This window comes from Solanum pennellii, chromosome 11 (genome assembly GCF_001406875.1).
Source record: "Solanum pennellii chromosome 11, SPENNV200".
Classification (NCBI taxonomy): Eukaryota; Viridiplantae; Streptophyta; class Magnoliopsida; order Solanales; family Solanaceae; genus Solanum; species Solanum pennellii.
This window is the reverse complement of record NC_028647.1, coordinates 52,940,451-52,958,202: the sequence shown is the minus strand read 5'-3', so window position 1 is coordinate 52,958,202 and position 17,752 is coordinate 52,940,451. Positions and strand designations below refer to the sequence as shown.

Genomic DNA, 17,752 nt, shown 5'->3' with positions numbered 1-17,752 from the left:
CTACAAAGAGACCTAAAGGAACTTTTTGAGTCTAAAAAAATAAATTGAGAGAAACACCGAAAAGAAAGAACAGAGAAGTAGGCAAAAATCGATTGCCTTCCATTTTTTAAGAGTATCTTTATGTCTGTTTCTATACTCTGCTTTGTGTATTTTCTTCTCAAGAATAGTTCTCTAAAAAAAATACCCCTTCTACAGTATAATAATGAGGAACTTATATAGAATGGTAACTAGGTTTGTTCTTTCAAAAGAGGGGGGGGGGGGAATCAAGATTCAGATGAGGAGAAATCCCATTTGAAATTCAAACCTCTTAAAACTTTCATCGTTCTTGGAAGAAAGCTTTTTCTCTGAAATCTGAAACCATTCCGAAATGGGAAAGAAAAATGAATGGCTTCGATCAATTCAGCGTCCCTGAAGTGCCACGCGGCTCGATCTTGAGCCAAAAGGACGAAAACACGTGCTACCATGGCTGCTGCAAATATACGATGACAGGGTTCCAAGGAAGAAGACAAAAGTTTGTTCTTCCCGTTTGGGTGGTCGCTCACGCGTGAATGGAGGGTGACACGTGGAGGGGCCATCTTGGTGGTTTGCTGGACTCCGGTTGATTTTTCTAGGTTGGTGGATCGTTTTGGAATTCGCTGAAAGCGGAAGAAGAAGAAACGATGTAGGGTCAGCTGGTATTATTTTTTTGTCATGTACGTTGTTGGGTATTGTAATGTTGTATAATTTGTTTTTAAGAATTGGGCATGGGCTGATTTTGGGAGGAGAGGGAAATGGATGGGCTGCCAAAATTCTTAGGATTGGGAATACTAAGAAGTGGCTGCTGATAGCAAAAGGAGCCAACATGATTTGTTAAAAAAATGGTTTAGGGAATTCGGCTAAATAAATAAATTAAGGAAGACAAATTTATAATTAACTAACGAGTTTCTTAATTCCAACAAAATAAAATATTTAATTTAAATATAAACTAAATAATTTGAAATATAAGCTATTATAAAACTAAAATAATTAATTATATATTCATACAAAACAAAACGTTTTGAGTCGATTTTTTAATACTCATGAAATAAACTAATCGTATACATAATTACGTAAAAAATATATTTTATCTAAGAATAATAAAAGTGATAAGGCGAATGTAAAATAATTATAAAACACTTTAAACCTTATAAAAAATAATTAGTTTGAAATCGTTAAGAATTAAGAAACTCGCTAATTAATTCATATCGTCGAGGGTCAAAATTGGATGTCAATAGTATATATCTAAAATAACTGACCTAGCATGTGTAATTCATGAACTAAGAGAACTACATAGCTAGGGTTCTAAATTTATGAAAGAACATACATAAAACTACACAAAATTCATGATAATCTGACTTGGATCATTCTGACAACTAAATCCCACAATTTCTAACATTTAAGAAACACTTATTCTAAACAATATTAAGGGAATCAAGAATCTGATGGAAAACTAGGGACTTAATGTGTTAAATAAGCCCATTACACTACATCAGTTTAGTCATAAGGCAACACTAAATCTAGACATCACTTATAAAGTGTTGCCTAAAATATTTTTGGGTACACTTTTAAAGTGTAGCTTTAGTTTAGCTTTTGACAACGATATTATTGGCAACACTTGTAAAACGTTCTCTTTAATAGTATAGGCTACACTTGATAAACGTTGTCAAATTATCATATAATTGACAACACCTATTTAGTCATATGACTACACTTTTAAGCATGCGATATTTATAGTTCTAAAAACAACACTTTATAAGTGTAACCTTATTTATTTCATAAAATATTTCAAAAATTTCACTAAATTATCATGTTCCCACCTAAATATTTTATTCTCCCTCCAATTTCTGATTTTCCAAAACAAAAAAAAAAACACTCACAAAAGAATTAGTTTGCCTTAAATAAAAAAACTAATACTTCTCCTCCGAATTAGAAAACTCTCGAAGAGATTCTGAGTCAATTCCCCAAGTGGTCACCCAAGTTAAGGGAATTGCCTTAAAATATCATTTATATTTCATTTAGGACCAAAATATCACCCAACTATCACTATTTTCATCCAAATATACTTAACAATTCAAAATCATTACTCTCTCCTAGTTGACATGACATGTCATTGAAGTGTTTTTTTTATAATAGACTAATTTAATTCATTAAACTCATTTAACTAAAATAATGATCATATTGTTTTTAATTTTTTTAATTAAATTAAGAATAAATTTTCATATTTAAAATCTTTTATCATAATTAAACTTTTTATTTTTTTATGTTATGCAAAATGGGTTTTAAAACGTACTATAATCTCATCAATTTTAAATACTCATAAACACATATATCCAAAAAATATTGATATACACATCACTATTGAACGTTAATTTACTTAAATAATCATAAATTGTATAATAAATCAATAATATTAAAGGTCGATTAATTATTAAAAAATAATTATTTGGGTGCTTTGAAATCCATATATACTTACAATATCTTTTTCTAAAAGAAAATACTAAGTGAATAATATTTATAAAAAATAAAATTTTAATCTATTTATCAGTAATTAATCTCATATAATATGTATATTATCGAATTAAATAAGTAAATTCAATTAATTATTAGTTTATTTATTGATGTTTAATTGTATGAAAAGTTATAATATAATATAATATAGAATAAAAGAATAAAAATAAAATTAAAATTAAAAAAAGTCAATTAATAATTTTCTCTTTCTTAACAATTTTTTTTGTCGACCTTACAAATTTATCTAAATACTTTTATGTAAAAAATTATTTAAATTTTTTAAATAATTTAGTTAGGAATTTTAAAATTATCAGGTAATAAGTCCACACATACATTTTTCCATTGAATTTTGTTTGGCGACAATATATAAAGTTACTAGAGTTCTTAAATTACTTTTCTTATAATCTTCATAAATTCTCTTATATATTTATTTAGAGAAATAAGTTTGATGAATTAAATAGGTCTAGTATTTTTTTAAAAATGATTATTTAATAACAGGGAATATCAACTAGAATTTAAGGAGACTTTTGAGGTATTTAGTATTTCTAATGGATAAAAAATATAATATTATTCACTTTCTTCTTTTTTTCAAAAAAAATAATATCGGAAGCATGAATTGCAAAATATACTGTTAATATTATTGTAATGGTTAATTGACCTTCAATATTATTGATTATTATACAACTTATGATTAATTGATGTAAATTAGCGTTATTGAGTGATTTGTATATCAATATTTTTTTGAATGTATGTGTTTTTAAGTATTCAAAAATTGATAAAATTATAGTACATTACATATTCTTAATAAAATTAAATAAAATAAAAAGTTTGATTACGATAAAAGATTTTAAGTATAAAAAATTATTCTTAATGGATTAAAAATAAATTAAAATAATATGATCATTACTTTAGTTAAATAGGTTAAATGAATTAAATTAGTCTATTATTAAAAAAAGACTTTATTGACAGGCTAACTAAGAGAGAGTGATGATTCTAAAGTGTCAAATATATTTGGGGAAAAATAATGTTAATTGAGCGATATTTTTTGTCCTAAATGAAACATAAATGATATTTTAAGGCAATTCTCTTAACTTGGTGACCATATATAGAATTGACTCGATTCTCTTTGCCAGAATCACTACCATAAGAAACTGCCCAAATCACATACGCAGCTTTGAAGATTTTGTTCATAAAATTTCTCGTTGGCTTTTGCAAACGATACCTTTATGCAGGTGCAAAACCTTTTCAGATCTGTTCAAATTTTTGCTTCATGAGGTTTTTGATTTTTTTTTTATTTCGATTTTTTTTATGGAATTTGATGTTTATTAGGGTTTTTTATGAGTTGAAGATTTCAACAGTTAATTGGGAATGGGTTATCTGATGTGTTGGAAAATCGTAGAATAGTAGTCAATTTTCCTCTATTTATGGGATTAATGGTGTTGCATTAAGATGGAATTTAAAGTAAGTTAGGCTTTTATGATGTTTACTCTTCTCCATCTCTTAAAGTCAGTCCGTATGTTGTTCCTTGCGCCAGACCTGGTGTCTTCCCCAATATCCAGGTCATTTTACCGCTTGCTCAGATTGTGGAATAAGAGGAGGTAAGTAGGTCTGTTATGAAGTGAAGATCAGTGTAGGAAAATTATGGAGAGGTGGGGATTCGATATCGGAACAAGGCTACAGTAGTAACTAAATTTCGGAAGAAGTAACTAACTTTAGAAAGGAACGACTAAGATTTAATGGGAAGCAATGGTAAGGATGATGCCACGTAGATTGAAGGTGGTTATATAATAGTGGTTAGAGGAGAGAGAAGGGTAACTAATTTTGGAAAAGTCACATTTCTTTCCTTTGTGCTTCTCTGTTTCTCTTCTTATCTTTTTCTTTTCTCTGTACTTTTTCTCATTCTCACCTTTCTTCTTCGTTTCTCATTTACAGATTTTCTATGGAGGTTATGAAGTTCTTAGTTGATAGTTAGTTACGTGTAATTGAGAATTCCGATTATCAATAAAGTTGGTTGGGTTTTTTTTGTGATTTCCAATTCAAATAGTAAATTGAATTTGTGATCCTATTAAGGTCATAACAGTTGGTATCAGAGCTTTCGTACCTGTGTGATGGATGAGGGTACACGCTGGAAGATTACAGAGGATAAGCTAACAAGGCACGATGAAATGCTAGCCGATCTGCTGAATTCACAACAGGAACTACGTCATGCTCAAACTGGAATTCAAGGAACATTGGATTTAAATTTGGAGATATTGGGAGTGTTTGAGAGAGCTCAGGTGGTTCCGAATGTGGGAGCAGGTTTACTACCTATTCCGAATGTGGATAATCGCAACAGAGCTCAGCCGAATGCAGTGACGTTACCTAGGTAGGAGTTACCTAGTTTCGCAGGTCAGGAACCGAAGGTGTGGATCCGAAAGTGTGATAGATTTTTTTCATAGTACAGAGTGGGTAATGAAGAGGGTAGAAATGGTTGCGTTGTATTTGACCGATGCAACGGAAGTGTGGTATCAGTATATGGTGTTAAGTGGAGGAATACCGAATTGGATTGAGTTTAAAGAGGATTTGATAAGTAGGTTAGGGGAAATTGTAGTGAGTGATGTGGTGGAAGAATTCAATAAATCACAACAGATCGTAATTGTGGAAGAGTTTTTAGGACGATTTGAGGATCTACAAGCTCAAATGCTTATCCAAAATCCGTCTTTGAATGAAGCTCACTTCCTATCTAGTTTCGTTGGATCACTAAAAGAGGAGATCAGATTAGAGGTGAAAATGTTCAAACCGAGGACATTGAAGGAAGCTGTAGAGAAAGCGAGAATGGAGGAAATGGCAATTGAAGTTGGCCAAAGGAGAAATAGAGTAGTAAACCGAGTGTTGCCGGAAGCTGTGCAAGGAGTAGGAAAAACATCTACTGCAATGGTTAATCGGAATGGACCTTATCGGCTTACTTCTGAGACTTACGAGTTTAGGAAGTCGAATCACTTGTGTTTCCGATGTGGAGAGAAATATGGTCCGGGACATATTTGCAAAGTAAGGCAGTCGAATTATTTGACTGGTTTCGTTGAGGGTGAGAAAGAAGGGGATCAAGTTTCAGAATTGGATGACAATGAAAACATTACCATTAAAGGACTACTTTCACAGGAGGTACAATAGGCTGTTTGTTTAAATGCATTGACGGGCCATAATATGGGAGAAAATATGATTCTGGTGGGAGGAACTGTAAAGAAGAGACACTTGGCAATACCGATTGATTCGGGAAGCACTCCTAGTTTCATCGACAAGCACACATTAGCTGCATCGGGTTACAAGCCTCATCCTTGTTCGCCTGTACGAGTAACAGTGGCGGATGGCAATTACGTAATATGTAATTCTCATTGTAGAGGGTTTTCGTGGAAAATGCAGCAAAGGATTTTCATGGAAGATTTGCTCATTATTTCTTTGGGAGGCTGTGCTTTGGTGTTGGGAAACGACTGGATGAAGAAACATAATCCGACTAAGTTCGATCATGAGAGAAAGTGTGTGACTATAGGAAGTAAGGCTAATAAGTTGGTGCTGTCAGGAATAGCAGGAGAAGGAAGTTTGAATATGCTATCTACTGGATCAATGCGAAAAATGTTGAAGAAAGGTCAAGCTATAGTTGCTCATCTTTTTATGATGTACATGATAAAAAACAGTGAGGATGAAGTAGTTGAAGAAGGACTGCAGGAAGTGTTAGATTAATATGGGGATATCTTTGCGGAACCAAAGTCTTTGCCACCGAAGAGATTGTTTGATCATGCGATACCCCTCAAACCAGGAGCTGTACTTGTCAGTTTAAGACCCTATCGGTATAATTTCTATCAAAAGAATGGGTTGGAGAAGCAAGTAAAAGAGATGTTAAGCAGTGGAATCATACATGCTAGTCAATCACCTTATTCATCACCGACATTGTTAGTATAAAAGAAGGATGGTACCTGGAGGTTCTGTGTCGATTATAGAGGGTTAAATGAATTGACCATTAAGGACAAGTATCCAATACCAATTGTTGCCGATTTTTTAGATGAACTGCATGGAGCATCGATATTTTCTAAGGTGGATTTGAGAGCTGGGTATCATCAAATTAGGATGAAGATGGAAGATGTACACAAGACTGCATTTCGTACTCACATGGGCCATTATGAGTTTTGAGTAATGCCCTTCGGACTCACTAATGCCCCAGCAACATTTCAAGCCTTAATGAACCAGATTTTTTGATCGTTTATCCGGAAGTTTGTCTTAGTATTTTTCGATGATGTACTAATCTATAGAAGAAACAAGGTAGAACATTTACAGCATTTGCAAGTGGTGTTTAATATTTTGAGAAGGAATGTGTTGTTTGCAAAGAGATCTAAATGTTCTTTTGGTCAAGCTAAAGTGGAGTACTTAGGCCATGTTATTACTAAGGAAGGGGTGACTACTGATCCTCATAAGATTCAAGCTATGGTGGATTGGCCTAGACCCAAGAATTTACGGGCTCTAAAGGAGTTCCTTGGTTTAACCGGCTTCTATCGAAAGTATGTACAGAATTATGGAACCATCAACAGGCCACTCATTGATTTGCTAAAGAAAGAAGCCTTCAAGTGGAATAGTGAGGCCGAAATTTATTTGAAAGTCTGAAGAAAGCTATGACGACTACAGCGGTGTTAGCTCTTCCTGATTATACTCAAGAATTTATGGTGGAAACTGATGCGAGCCATGGGGGTATTGGGGCTGTGCTTATGCAACAAGGGAAGCCAATTGCGTTCTTTAGTAAAGTGTTGTCTCCTAAACATCGAGGTAAATCGATTTACGAAAAAGAGTATATGGCTCTACTTAATGCGGTGGACAAGTGAAGACATTATTTACAGTTTAAACACTTTGTTGTTAAGACTGATCATCACAGTTTGAAATACTTGTTAGAACAACGAGTGACTTCGACTATACAACAGAAAGGTTTAACATAATTGTTGGGTCTTGATTATGAGGTGAGTTACAAAAAGGGCACCAAGAATAGAGTGGCTGATGCTCTATCTAGGCGACAAGAAGGATTGCAGGCAGACGAGAAATCGCTGGTAAGATTATTGATGGTTGTGAGTATGATCACGCCTATATGGATCCAAGAAATTATGCACAGCTATAGTGAGGATTCGTTTGTTTAAGAGTTAATGACCTTGTTATCAGTAGACACACACGGGCCTGGTTTGCGGCGAAAAGGCAAGGTTTATTGGGTTCTCAAGCGCCTTTACGGCAGCAACTCATTTCCATTTTTCATGATACTCCTTTGGGTGGGCATTCTGGTCAGTTAGGTACTTTGAAGAGATTAACTCAATATTTCTATTGGCCTAAAATGAGGACTATGGTGAATGACTATGTGGCTCAGTGTGAGGTATGTCATCGTAACAAAGACGACAATGCAGCATATCCGGGTTTACTTCAACCCTTGCCGATTCCGAATCAAGCTTGGAGTCATGTTAGCATGGATTTTATGGAGGGGTTACCAAAGTCTCAAAATGAAAGTGTGATCTTGATGGTGGTTGATCGCTTTACCAAGTACGCTCATTTTATAGCTATGGCTCATCCCTTTACTGTTGTGACAGTGGCTGAATTGTTTTGAAGCGAATCCACAGGTTACATGGAACTCCAGAGTGTATTGTATCTGATCGAAACAAAGTATTTTTGAGTAAATTCTGGCAGGAAATGTTTCGGCTATTAGGTACACAGTTGCATTATAGTTCAGCCTATCATCCTCAGAGTGATGGCCAAATTGAGCGAGTCAATCGATGTTTGGAGAACTATCTTTGTTGTATGACTGCTAATCGACCTATTCATTGGAAGAAATGGTTGTCTGCTGTTGAATGGTGGTATAACACCAACTTCCATACGGGCTTGCAATGCACTCCATTTGAAGCGTTGAATGGATATACTCCGCCTCAACTTTCGATCGGGCCTCTTCTGGAAACAGTAGTACAGGCAGCAGAGGATGTACTGATGCATCGACAACAGTTTCTTCAGTTATTAAAGGATAATCTCGCTACTGCCCATGCTCGGATGAAATTTTTTTGCGGATAAGAGAAGAACTGAGTGTGAGTTTGCAGTCGACGATTGGGTTTATTTGAAACTTCAACCTTATAGGCAGACTTCATTAGCTTTGAGAAGAAATTTAAACCTCAGTTCTAAGTACTACGGTCCATATTTAATACTTGAGAAGGTGGGGTTAGTGGCTTACGAATTAGTTCTACCTATGCAGTCTAAGATTCACCCGGTCTTTCATGTATCGTTGTTAAAAAAGAAGGTGGGCGATCGAGTAGTAGTACTGTTGGAGTTGCCTTATACGAATGATGCAGGGCAGTTCTTGGTGAAACCAGTGGCTATTTTGCAGCGACAAATGGTCAAACGTAACAATGTGGCAGTGGTGCGCGTACTACTGCAATGGTCTAATCTTCCACCTGAGGATGCTACGTGGGAGGATTATGAATTTTTGCGCGCTATGTTTCCCGGTTTTGACTCTATTCCTTGAGGTCAAGGATTCTTTGATGCGGTGGGGAATGTTATGAAGTGAAGATCAGTGTAGGAAAATTATGGAGAGGTGGGGATTCGATATCGGGACAAGGCTACAGTAGTAACTGAATTTCGGAAGAAGTAACTAACGTTAGAAAGGAACGGCTAGGATTTAATGGGAAGCAATGGTGAGGATGATGCCACGTAGATTGAAGTTGGTTATATAATACTGGTTAGAGGAGAGAGATGGGTAACTAATTTTGGAAAAGTCACATTTCTTTCCTTTCTGCTTCTCTGTTTCTCTTCTTATCTTTTTCTTTTCTCTGTACTTCTTCTCGTTCTCATCTTTCTTCTTCGTTTCTCATTTACAGATTTTATAAGGAGGTTATGAAGTTCTTAGTTGATAGTTAGTTACGTGTAATTGAGACTTCCGATTATCAATAAAGTTGGTTTGGTTTTTCTGTGATTTCCAATTTAAATCGTAAATTGAATTTGTGATCCTATTAAGGGCATAACAAGGTCATGCTATATTTTATGATTTTGACTGTTGTAGAAGTTGTCTATGGTCTCTGACTGATCATATAACTGTGGTTTTATCTGAATTTACTATGTACCTAGTTTCTTGAGGTTGTTCGGCTAGAGGGTCATGCTTTCTCTCCAGTGGACATAACTTTATCGTGGGATATGTATTTGTTACAGGTTGATAGCTCTACCTTGCTTGAGATTCACTGTGTTCTTTTTGAGGGTGTTGGGTTCTAATGCTCCTAATATAACAATGCAGCTACGCAGTGGAGTCGAAGAGAATGCCACAGGTACCTGTGCTCAGATTGGTATTGCACATATTGATGAATCTTTTAGTGATGATGCTCCATTGCTTCCATCTGGTTTCTCTTTCATTCTACCGGAGCCTAAATATGTTAAGTGATGCGTATTTTGTATCTTACAACTTCAGTGTGTTACGAATTTTGGCTGAAGTAGGAACTTCAAGCTTTGTAGAGACAAACTTTTTCTGCCGTTTATCTTCTTGGAAATTTTAGATTATTAGGATCTGAAGGTGCAATTTGGTGTTTGAGAAGTCACCTGGAATTTGAATATTGTCATGGATATGTAGATTAGTTTCTTACATTAATCTTACAGTTTGGTACTGCTACTGCTTAGGATGCGTGACTCTCCTAGTGCTGCTCAGACTTTAGATTTAGTTTCCAACTCTTAAAGCTAGAACTGGTGGGACACGACCAACTGGTGAAGTTGAAGGAAGCAGTTACAACCATCGTTGAGTCTTGATAATTGCATTCTTGTTTGCTTTTGAAAATCACTATCGAGAAAATGTAGCTACTATGGCTCGCCAATATGTACGAAGCATTGTAGGCTCTATTCAGAGAGTTGCTATGGCTACTGCACCATCTCAACTCTGCTTTCAGTTGACACCTAAATCCTTTGTGGCTCACCAGAAGCTATCACTTTGGCGAGATGGTTTTGCAGGAGCTATAAGTATGACTTCTAACTTCTAAGGTCTTTGCAGCAATAATTCATAGTTATCTGAGTTTTGTACCACCAATTAGCTACTGTTGATGTATGCAGATAAAATTTGTCGTGTGTGTAGCATAGTATAAAAGAAATGTTCTCCATACATATCAAAAATTGAGGCCACACTGATTCATTTGTACCCTTTTATTAAAAAATGCCGAGCGACTCATCCCTTAACTTCAACCTAATGTACTCATGGAACCCTTTTAACATTTTCCCAGTTTCTCTACCTGGTTTTACTGATTTTATGTATTTCAGGAATCATACTTTTGGAGGATTGCTACAGGTGAATTCTCAAGCTGCCGGTGATGCAGTTCTGAAGAAACTATGGCATCGAACTAATTCAATAATGTGCTTCTCCATCAAAATGAATGTCAGTTCGGGCATGTTGTTGTTGCAGGATGAATTGGAGGAAGAACTTGAAGAATTAGAGGAGTAGCTACTTCAACCAGCAGCTACAGTTCCTGCGCTCCAGTCTATCTTCCTGCAGGGAAGCAACTTGCTTGGCCCATTCCTAAGAAGCGTACAGCTAAAGAAGATGAAGTTGTTGCGTTGCAAGCAGAGATGGCCCTTTGAGCTACTATGCCTATGACTTTTAACTAGTAATTTACTTATTGGTGAAATGCGAGCTGCTGTGTTTGAAAGGTTCCAACAAAAGACATGCAAACATTTTTTGATATGAATTGTTGGAGACCTTACTTCCATTTGTATATAGTGTATCTAGTAGTATTTACAATCATTTTGTCCAGATTACTTTGATGAAAGTGCTAGTATGCAATTGTTATATCTTTATTGGTTTGTGATTGTATTTGTTTATCTGCAGGTATTATCACACGTAGCTTACATATAGAAACTGGTTGTACGCATGTAAGAAAAAACTGAAAATGCATTCACATTTCTCCATATCTATGTGCTTTAATATATAGGGTTGTGTACATATTGGTGTTGCAGAAAACTGTGAATTCTATGGACACAAGAATTTGTGGTTAATGTTCAGAAGTGAACTTTATGAGATACGCTGAATGTAGATGCTTTGTGATGAAGTGTACGTACCCTCTACCGGTAGAGGTAAGTAGCATAAAGTAAAATTTTATGTAAATTTGAACAAGTTTTTAGCATTCAGTTCTTTGTCATGATTTTAGTTAAAGGAGAGGATCCAGTTCGGCTAGAAAAGTTGATTGAGCTTCTGGATGTTGATCTGCAGTGGCGTATGCAGAAGGTATTATATGGCAAGTGACGGAGACAGACGATTTAAATAACGGAAAATCAAAAGAAAATAGTATCGAGAATGATTGGAAAGGTGGAATCAAGACCAGATCAAAGGCATAGATTCCAAATCTGTTTGGGTCTCCTTCACCCCATATTATACTATTCTACAAAAGTGAGTTTCAATAGGTGAACCAGGCTGGACGTCACCATGCCTGCCTGGCAAGAATAAAGGCAAATTTATAATCAGCTTAGTCCCATGTATTTAGCTTCTGCCACGTGTTCACACCCTTATCTATCTTTTTGCTATCATGTGCCCTTCTTTGTTCAGATGATGTGATTTCTCTTTGGTTCCTCCCATTCTCCATGTGCTTGCCCTGCTCCTTCGTCTATTGATTTCTTGTCGCTGTGCGGTGATCCTTCGTCCATTTATTCAGGTAATACTTCCTTTAGATTTCTTCTTATGTGTACTGAAGTTGTGCGACACTAGTTAAACTTATTCTTCCGCACTTCATGTATGTGAAATGTGTATTCAAGATTTGATGTTTATGACCTGTTTTACCAATTTCAACTTAAGTCGTAGACACACTTTGTCTGTATGAATTAAACGAATCACGCATAATCTTAATTACTACTTCACTGATTAGAGTTGAACGACAACTTAAGTTTATGGATGCTTTACGACTTAAGTTAGTGTTATGCTCAAAGTGCCACATCACAACAACAAAATATGTATGCTTAGAACAAAGCTTCTCCGTGAGCTATTGAAGTTAGAAAGTATCTTAAATTTCTTCGCAATTATGACCTTTGTTGCAACACAAATGAATAAGATTTTTTCTTTTTGGCCTTTTCATGTACAATAACTTATGTAGTGTAGCAAAATAATATGTTCTGTTAATATTGAATCCTTTTGATGTACCTCCTCCATCAGAAAACTCTGCCTCCAGACTCAACAAAGTCCTACAGTTCGGTCCACCATTATGATGCAATCATTTTATATTTATTTTTATAGTTATATTCCAATTTTTTCCTGAACATAATTTACACTGAAAAACAAATGTTTAAAATTCAGCGTATTCTTGCTTTCTCTACAAAAACACAGATTCTATTGCTTGACGATTAAAAACTTTTGCATTATCAGAAAGCACTTATGCATATTCCTAAATAGTAACCCTATTTCACAGGAGATTTCCCACAACTTAATTATAGAAATAGCAATGATACTGAATAGCCTGCAGGGTCTCAACAGCCTTTTCATAATGAACACCTTAGAAGGATCGGTTCAAGTGCCGACCGAAGCAGTATATACATACTATCCGGTCTACAAGATTCAGAGATAGCCCCAGAAATGGTCACAGGTACCTTAACTTTAGAACATATTAATGGCAGTTTAATTTTTTTGATATAATTTGTAGCACGTAGTCAAAGAAAATAATAAGGAACCATCAAAGTCTCAAATGTTTATTACAACTCTTACAAAGACGAGAAAGGAAATTTAGGCCGATACTTAGGTTGCAATAGTAAGTTTTTTAATGAGGATTAGTAGTGAATTTAATTAAGACTTATAATTTATATATAGTGGGGATGTGTCTTGGTTGAATGTTATCAAGTATGTCTACTTCTTGTTCTTCTTCTTGTGCAAGTACAAGGAGATATCAAATATATTTTCTTTTGAATTCTTAATCGAAGTTGTTGGACTATTTGCGTGAGAATATGCTATTTATTGGTTTTTTATAAACTTTCTATGAATTCCAGCTCACATTGGCTTCTCGAACAATGAATAGCATAGCTCTGTTTAGTCCAACCATAGTAAGAACATGCACGAAAGGTCAGTTGCTACAACATAGTAAACGATCTGATGGTCGACAGTTTCTGAATTAGATAGGATTATAAAACAACTATTGGCCAACTGGAAGTTCCCTGTTATCTTTTGCCAACAAAAAGTTAAATGTATTCGGATGAATTTCCTTGACAAAAGGCTGGTTTAATTTTCCATGTATTACTTTCTGCATCTTTTACCAGTGTCATAAACATGCAGTGATAAATCAATTCTTTGTCAATGTCTGTGAATTATTTGTTTGGAAAAGTTGCTAGATCTGCAGGTTCAGTTATTCCCTAATTTTTTTTTGTACTTTCGGACCTTGTGGTCAACGGAGCAGTGCTAAAATCAGAAGAATGAAGGGCTAAAATCAGAAGAATGAAGGGCTTTTATGTTATTTCTTTGAGTTTATCTAATATGTGATTTATCTAATGGTGTAGTGATGAAAGTGCCTTCTCTTGTTTGTGCAAAATCCTTTCAGGGAACATATTTGCATCATAAGAGAATCAAGGCTACCCAGGATGTAACGATAACCACCAGGTATTATCAACTACTTGTAAATCTGTGAGCTCATTTTTGTTCAGTGTTAGGATCAAGCTTAGGAAGTCTATTGGGTAGGAAACTTAGTCAGAGACTCAGAATTGGATTTTAGTTTTAGTGGTCTATTGTTAGAAAATGTATGTATTTTGAATCTTAGACTAGTTTATTGTTAAAATAATATGATGCTATGTTTGGGTTCTTGGTTTCCTTTTAATTTAAAAATAGAATCAGCATTCGTTTTTGTAGGATAAATCAAGCAGAGTACAGTGGCATCGACTTGAATTTCTTTTCTAGTGGATGCTTGCTTACCTTCTTATGGTATCGTAGGAATCTATATCACACGATAAGTGCGTGTTAATTCTCTTCATAATCGTGTTTTCTTTCCCACGTAACAGAAAAATTGATATGATGTTTTTTCTTTTCATAGTTGAATTATATGACTAATTTTATCATAAATTGTTGTTGTTACTAACCCAATAGTATTAAGCCTATGGAAACTCATTTTTGTTGTTGTACTTGTTCCTTCAAAAAAACATCCAGTAAATACTCCTCCAGCATGAGGGAGAACTCAAAGGCGGGTGAGTGATTACTTTCTCAACCTCTTTAATTGATTCATTTAATAAGGATACAGAACCTCTATAACTGAGTCATCTCAAGATTCTGATTTTTTTTACTATCTTGAAAATTTGAAAGTTCAGTTTGTACTTTGTTTTAGTCACTCATTGTTTCCATTCAGCTTCTATACCTAGAATAGTTTATATTTTTAGTTGTATGAGTGTTGTATTATGTTGGATGAGGACTCTACTGATTTTGGGTTGTAGTTGTGTACTTTTCCCCCCTATTGTCTTACTGCTTTGAAATGTGATGATTGTTGTGAGAGATGATTTTAGTTTGCATTGCATAAAATGATTCTCATAGCAAAAGTTGTCCCTCTTAGATTTGGTGGAACGTTAAAGACTTTGTTATATTTTTGTGAGTATTTTCATTTGTTCTAGTTAAGCTTTTTCTGGTGTTGCAATAAAGTTATTTAGATTTCTGATGCTTTTGCTTTGTTTTGTTTCTGCAACGGGGCAACTTCCTTCCCAGGATATTTTGGCCCTGCTTGAGTATAAACAGGTACAACTGGTTATGTAATATGGTCATGAAATGTGGAATGGGTTATACGGGTTATACCATAGAGGGGTCGGGGCATTGAGTATGTGTAAACTATAAAGTGTAGCCTGCATCTATATATATTGTGAATAATTTATGCACTTCCACAACTTTATTGTTATGAATTTGTTTGGATTACTGTGAAAGCATAGTAAATACATGATTTATTTCACAAACTTATAATTTTATTTTGAATGTGTAGGAAAATAACGGCAATTGAATTTGAATTGTGGCCAGAAGTAAATTCAATGTATTGTAGTACACGATGAAGAATTTTTCTACTATTGTAATAAAGTTTGAATACATTTCGTTTTGTGGAATTTATTGATAGTAGAGATCTTTAAGCAATTACTTTATAAGTATTGGTTTTACAAGACACGTTTCTCGAAGTTTTTTCAAACATATAGCTTTGACTTAATTATTAGTTAATTTTGTGTTTTAGGTCACTTCTATATTTAATTAAGTGATTATATATTGAACGGGAAAGGGCCTAAAATACCCTCAAAGTATTCAAAATGGTACAAAATTACCTCCATCCACCTATTGCCTCCAAAATACCCTTTCCACCCACCTATTGGGTCCAAAATACCCTTGTCATCCACCTTTTGGTTCAAAATTGACCACTTATTTAACGGTTTTATATTTAAACTATTTAAATATTTTTTAAAATACGTGGTGCTCAATTATTTGTTATAATTAAACTTATTAGTATAATTTATATATCTATCCATTACCCACCCATTACTAATTAAATTCCTCTTAATAAACCCGTCACATTATTAATGCAAGCTACTGCCAATTGAGTGTTTTTAAAAATTATAGAAGTAAATTATCATACATTCAAGTGGCTAAATAAAAATCACCGATAAACTTAAAAGTCTGACTATGTTCATCTTAATTATTCTTAAGTCTCAATTATGTGATGATACTTCATAGGTAACTTTTTTTCAAAATAATATATTAAAGGTTTTAAAACAAATCATAAATATTTATAAAATTATATTTAAAAAAAGTGCGTGAATTAATTCGGGATGTATTACTTGTTTACCTTTAATCATAAATTTCTAATTCAATTTTGAAAGAAAGTGTCCTCCTAAATAAGCGGCTCAACCTAAATTAAATTGGGGTTTCGATTCGGACTCGAATAATTTTGGATGTCATTTTCAGGAATCTATAATTTCATTGTGTTTATGACGATTTTGATATTATAATTGGATCATTAATTGAGTGAGGTTTAGTTAGTAATGAGTGGGTAGTGGGTTGGTTTATAAATTATACTAATAAATTAAAATTATAATCAATAGTTGAACGCCAAGTATTTTCAAAAATATTTAAAGAGTTTAATTTTAAAACAATTAAAAAAGTGGTCAATTTTGAACCCAAAGGTGGATGACAAGGGTATTTTGGAGCCAATAGGTGGATGAAAAGGGCATTTTGGAGCCAATAGGTGGATGGAGGGTAATTTTGTACCATTTTTTCAATACTTCAAGGGTATTTTAGGCCCTTTTTCGTATATTATGCAATTCGAAAGTATTGTTGTAGGACGTCCAATGTTAAAGTTACATATTATAAATGTTGCTCTAGATGAGATATAAAGTTACACATTATAAGTGTTGCTCTAGATGACATATAAAAGGTAACACTTTTGAAGTGACTAATAACATTGCAAAGGCAACACTTTTAAGTGTAATATAATAAAAAATAAGTGTCGCTAATGCATCACAACAAAGCGTTCCCTTACACCTCTTTGGCTACGCTTTATAAGTGTAGCCAAAGATGACAGCATTTAAAAAGTGTTGCCTACTGTTAAAGGTTACGCTTCTTTAGGCCACCCCCTGAAAAGTGTTGCTTCATCTATCAAAACTCCTACAAGCTGGTCACAGTAAGCCCTTAGATGTGCTAAGGGATTCCCTGTTCCTCCAAAATTGTCAAACTTTTGCATCTTGAACCCTTCTGGGAGGTCCAGATTCGGATGAATGCATTAGTCCTCATACTTCAAACCGACGACGTCGGGAATGCACTAATGTTACTTCATTGATTTTTGTATCTCTTCTTTTATATCCACCTTAGCAGCTTGTTCTTTCAACCTCCACTCTCTTTCCTGCTCCTCATAATGGTCGAGCTCAGAACCATTCACGTCGTGCTCATTTGGAACTAGAATTTGGAAGATGGTGTTTCTGGGTAGTGGTGGAGCGACGGAAGCACTTGAGGCATTTTGAGTTGTTTGGTAGTTTTGGGGGTATATGTGGGGGTTAGTATGTTGATTTTGGTGATGGAGGGATGTTTGATGATGGAATGCGTTTTGGTTTTGTGGAGGTGGGGCAGTGTGGTGATTGGCGTTTTGAGAGGGAGGTGGTATTTCAGGATTGGAGTTTTGAGGAGGCGGTGGAGTTTGGTAGGAGGCTGAGGCATACTGAGGATTTCATGTGGTTAAATCGATGACTGAGAGATTTTGAGCACAAGTAGATGGTGGTTTTTGAGCCTGCTCCA

At 34.7% G+C, this 17,752-nt stretch overlaps 1 long non-coding RNA gene across 5 annotated transcripts; it reads left to right on the top strand.

Annotated features, from left to right (window-relative positions):
- The first annotated feature begins 11,785 nt into the window (after nucleotides 1-11,785).
- LOC107003367 lies at nucleotides 11,786-15,638 on the top strand. Of its 5 annotated transcripts, XR_003575076.1 has the most exons (6): nucleotides 11,928-12,188; nucleotides 12,990-13,109; nucleotides 14,052-14,110; nucleotides 14,651-14,688; nucleotides 15,197-15,226; nucleotides 15,465-15,638. It is a non-coding gene; the product is annotated as an uncharacterized LOC107003367 (long non-coding RNA). The 5 variants fall into 5 exon arrangements; XR_003575074.1 differs by having other exon boundaries at nucleotides 11,786-12,188; nucleotides 14,357-15,226; XR_003575073.1 differs by lacking the exon at nucleotides 15,197-15,226 and having other exon boundaries at nucleotides 11,935-12,188.
- The last annotated feature ends 2,114 nt before the right edge of the window (nucleotides 15,639-17,752 follow it).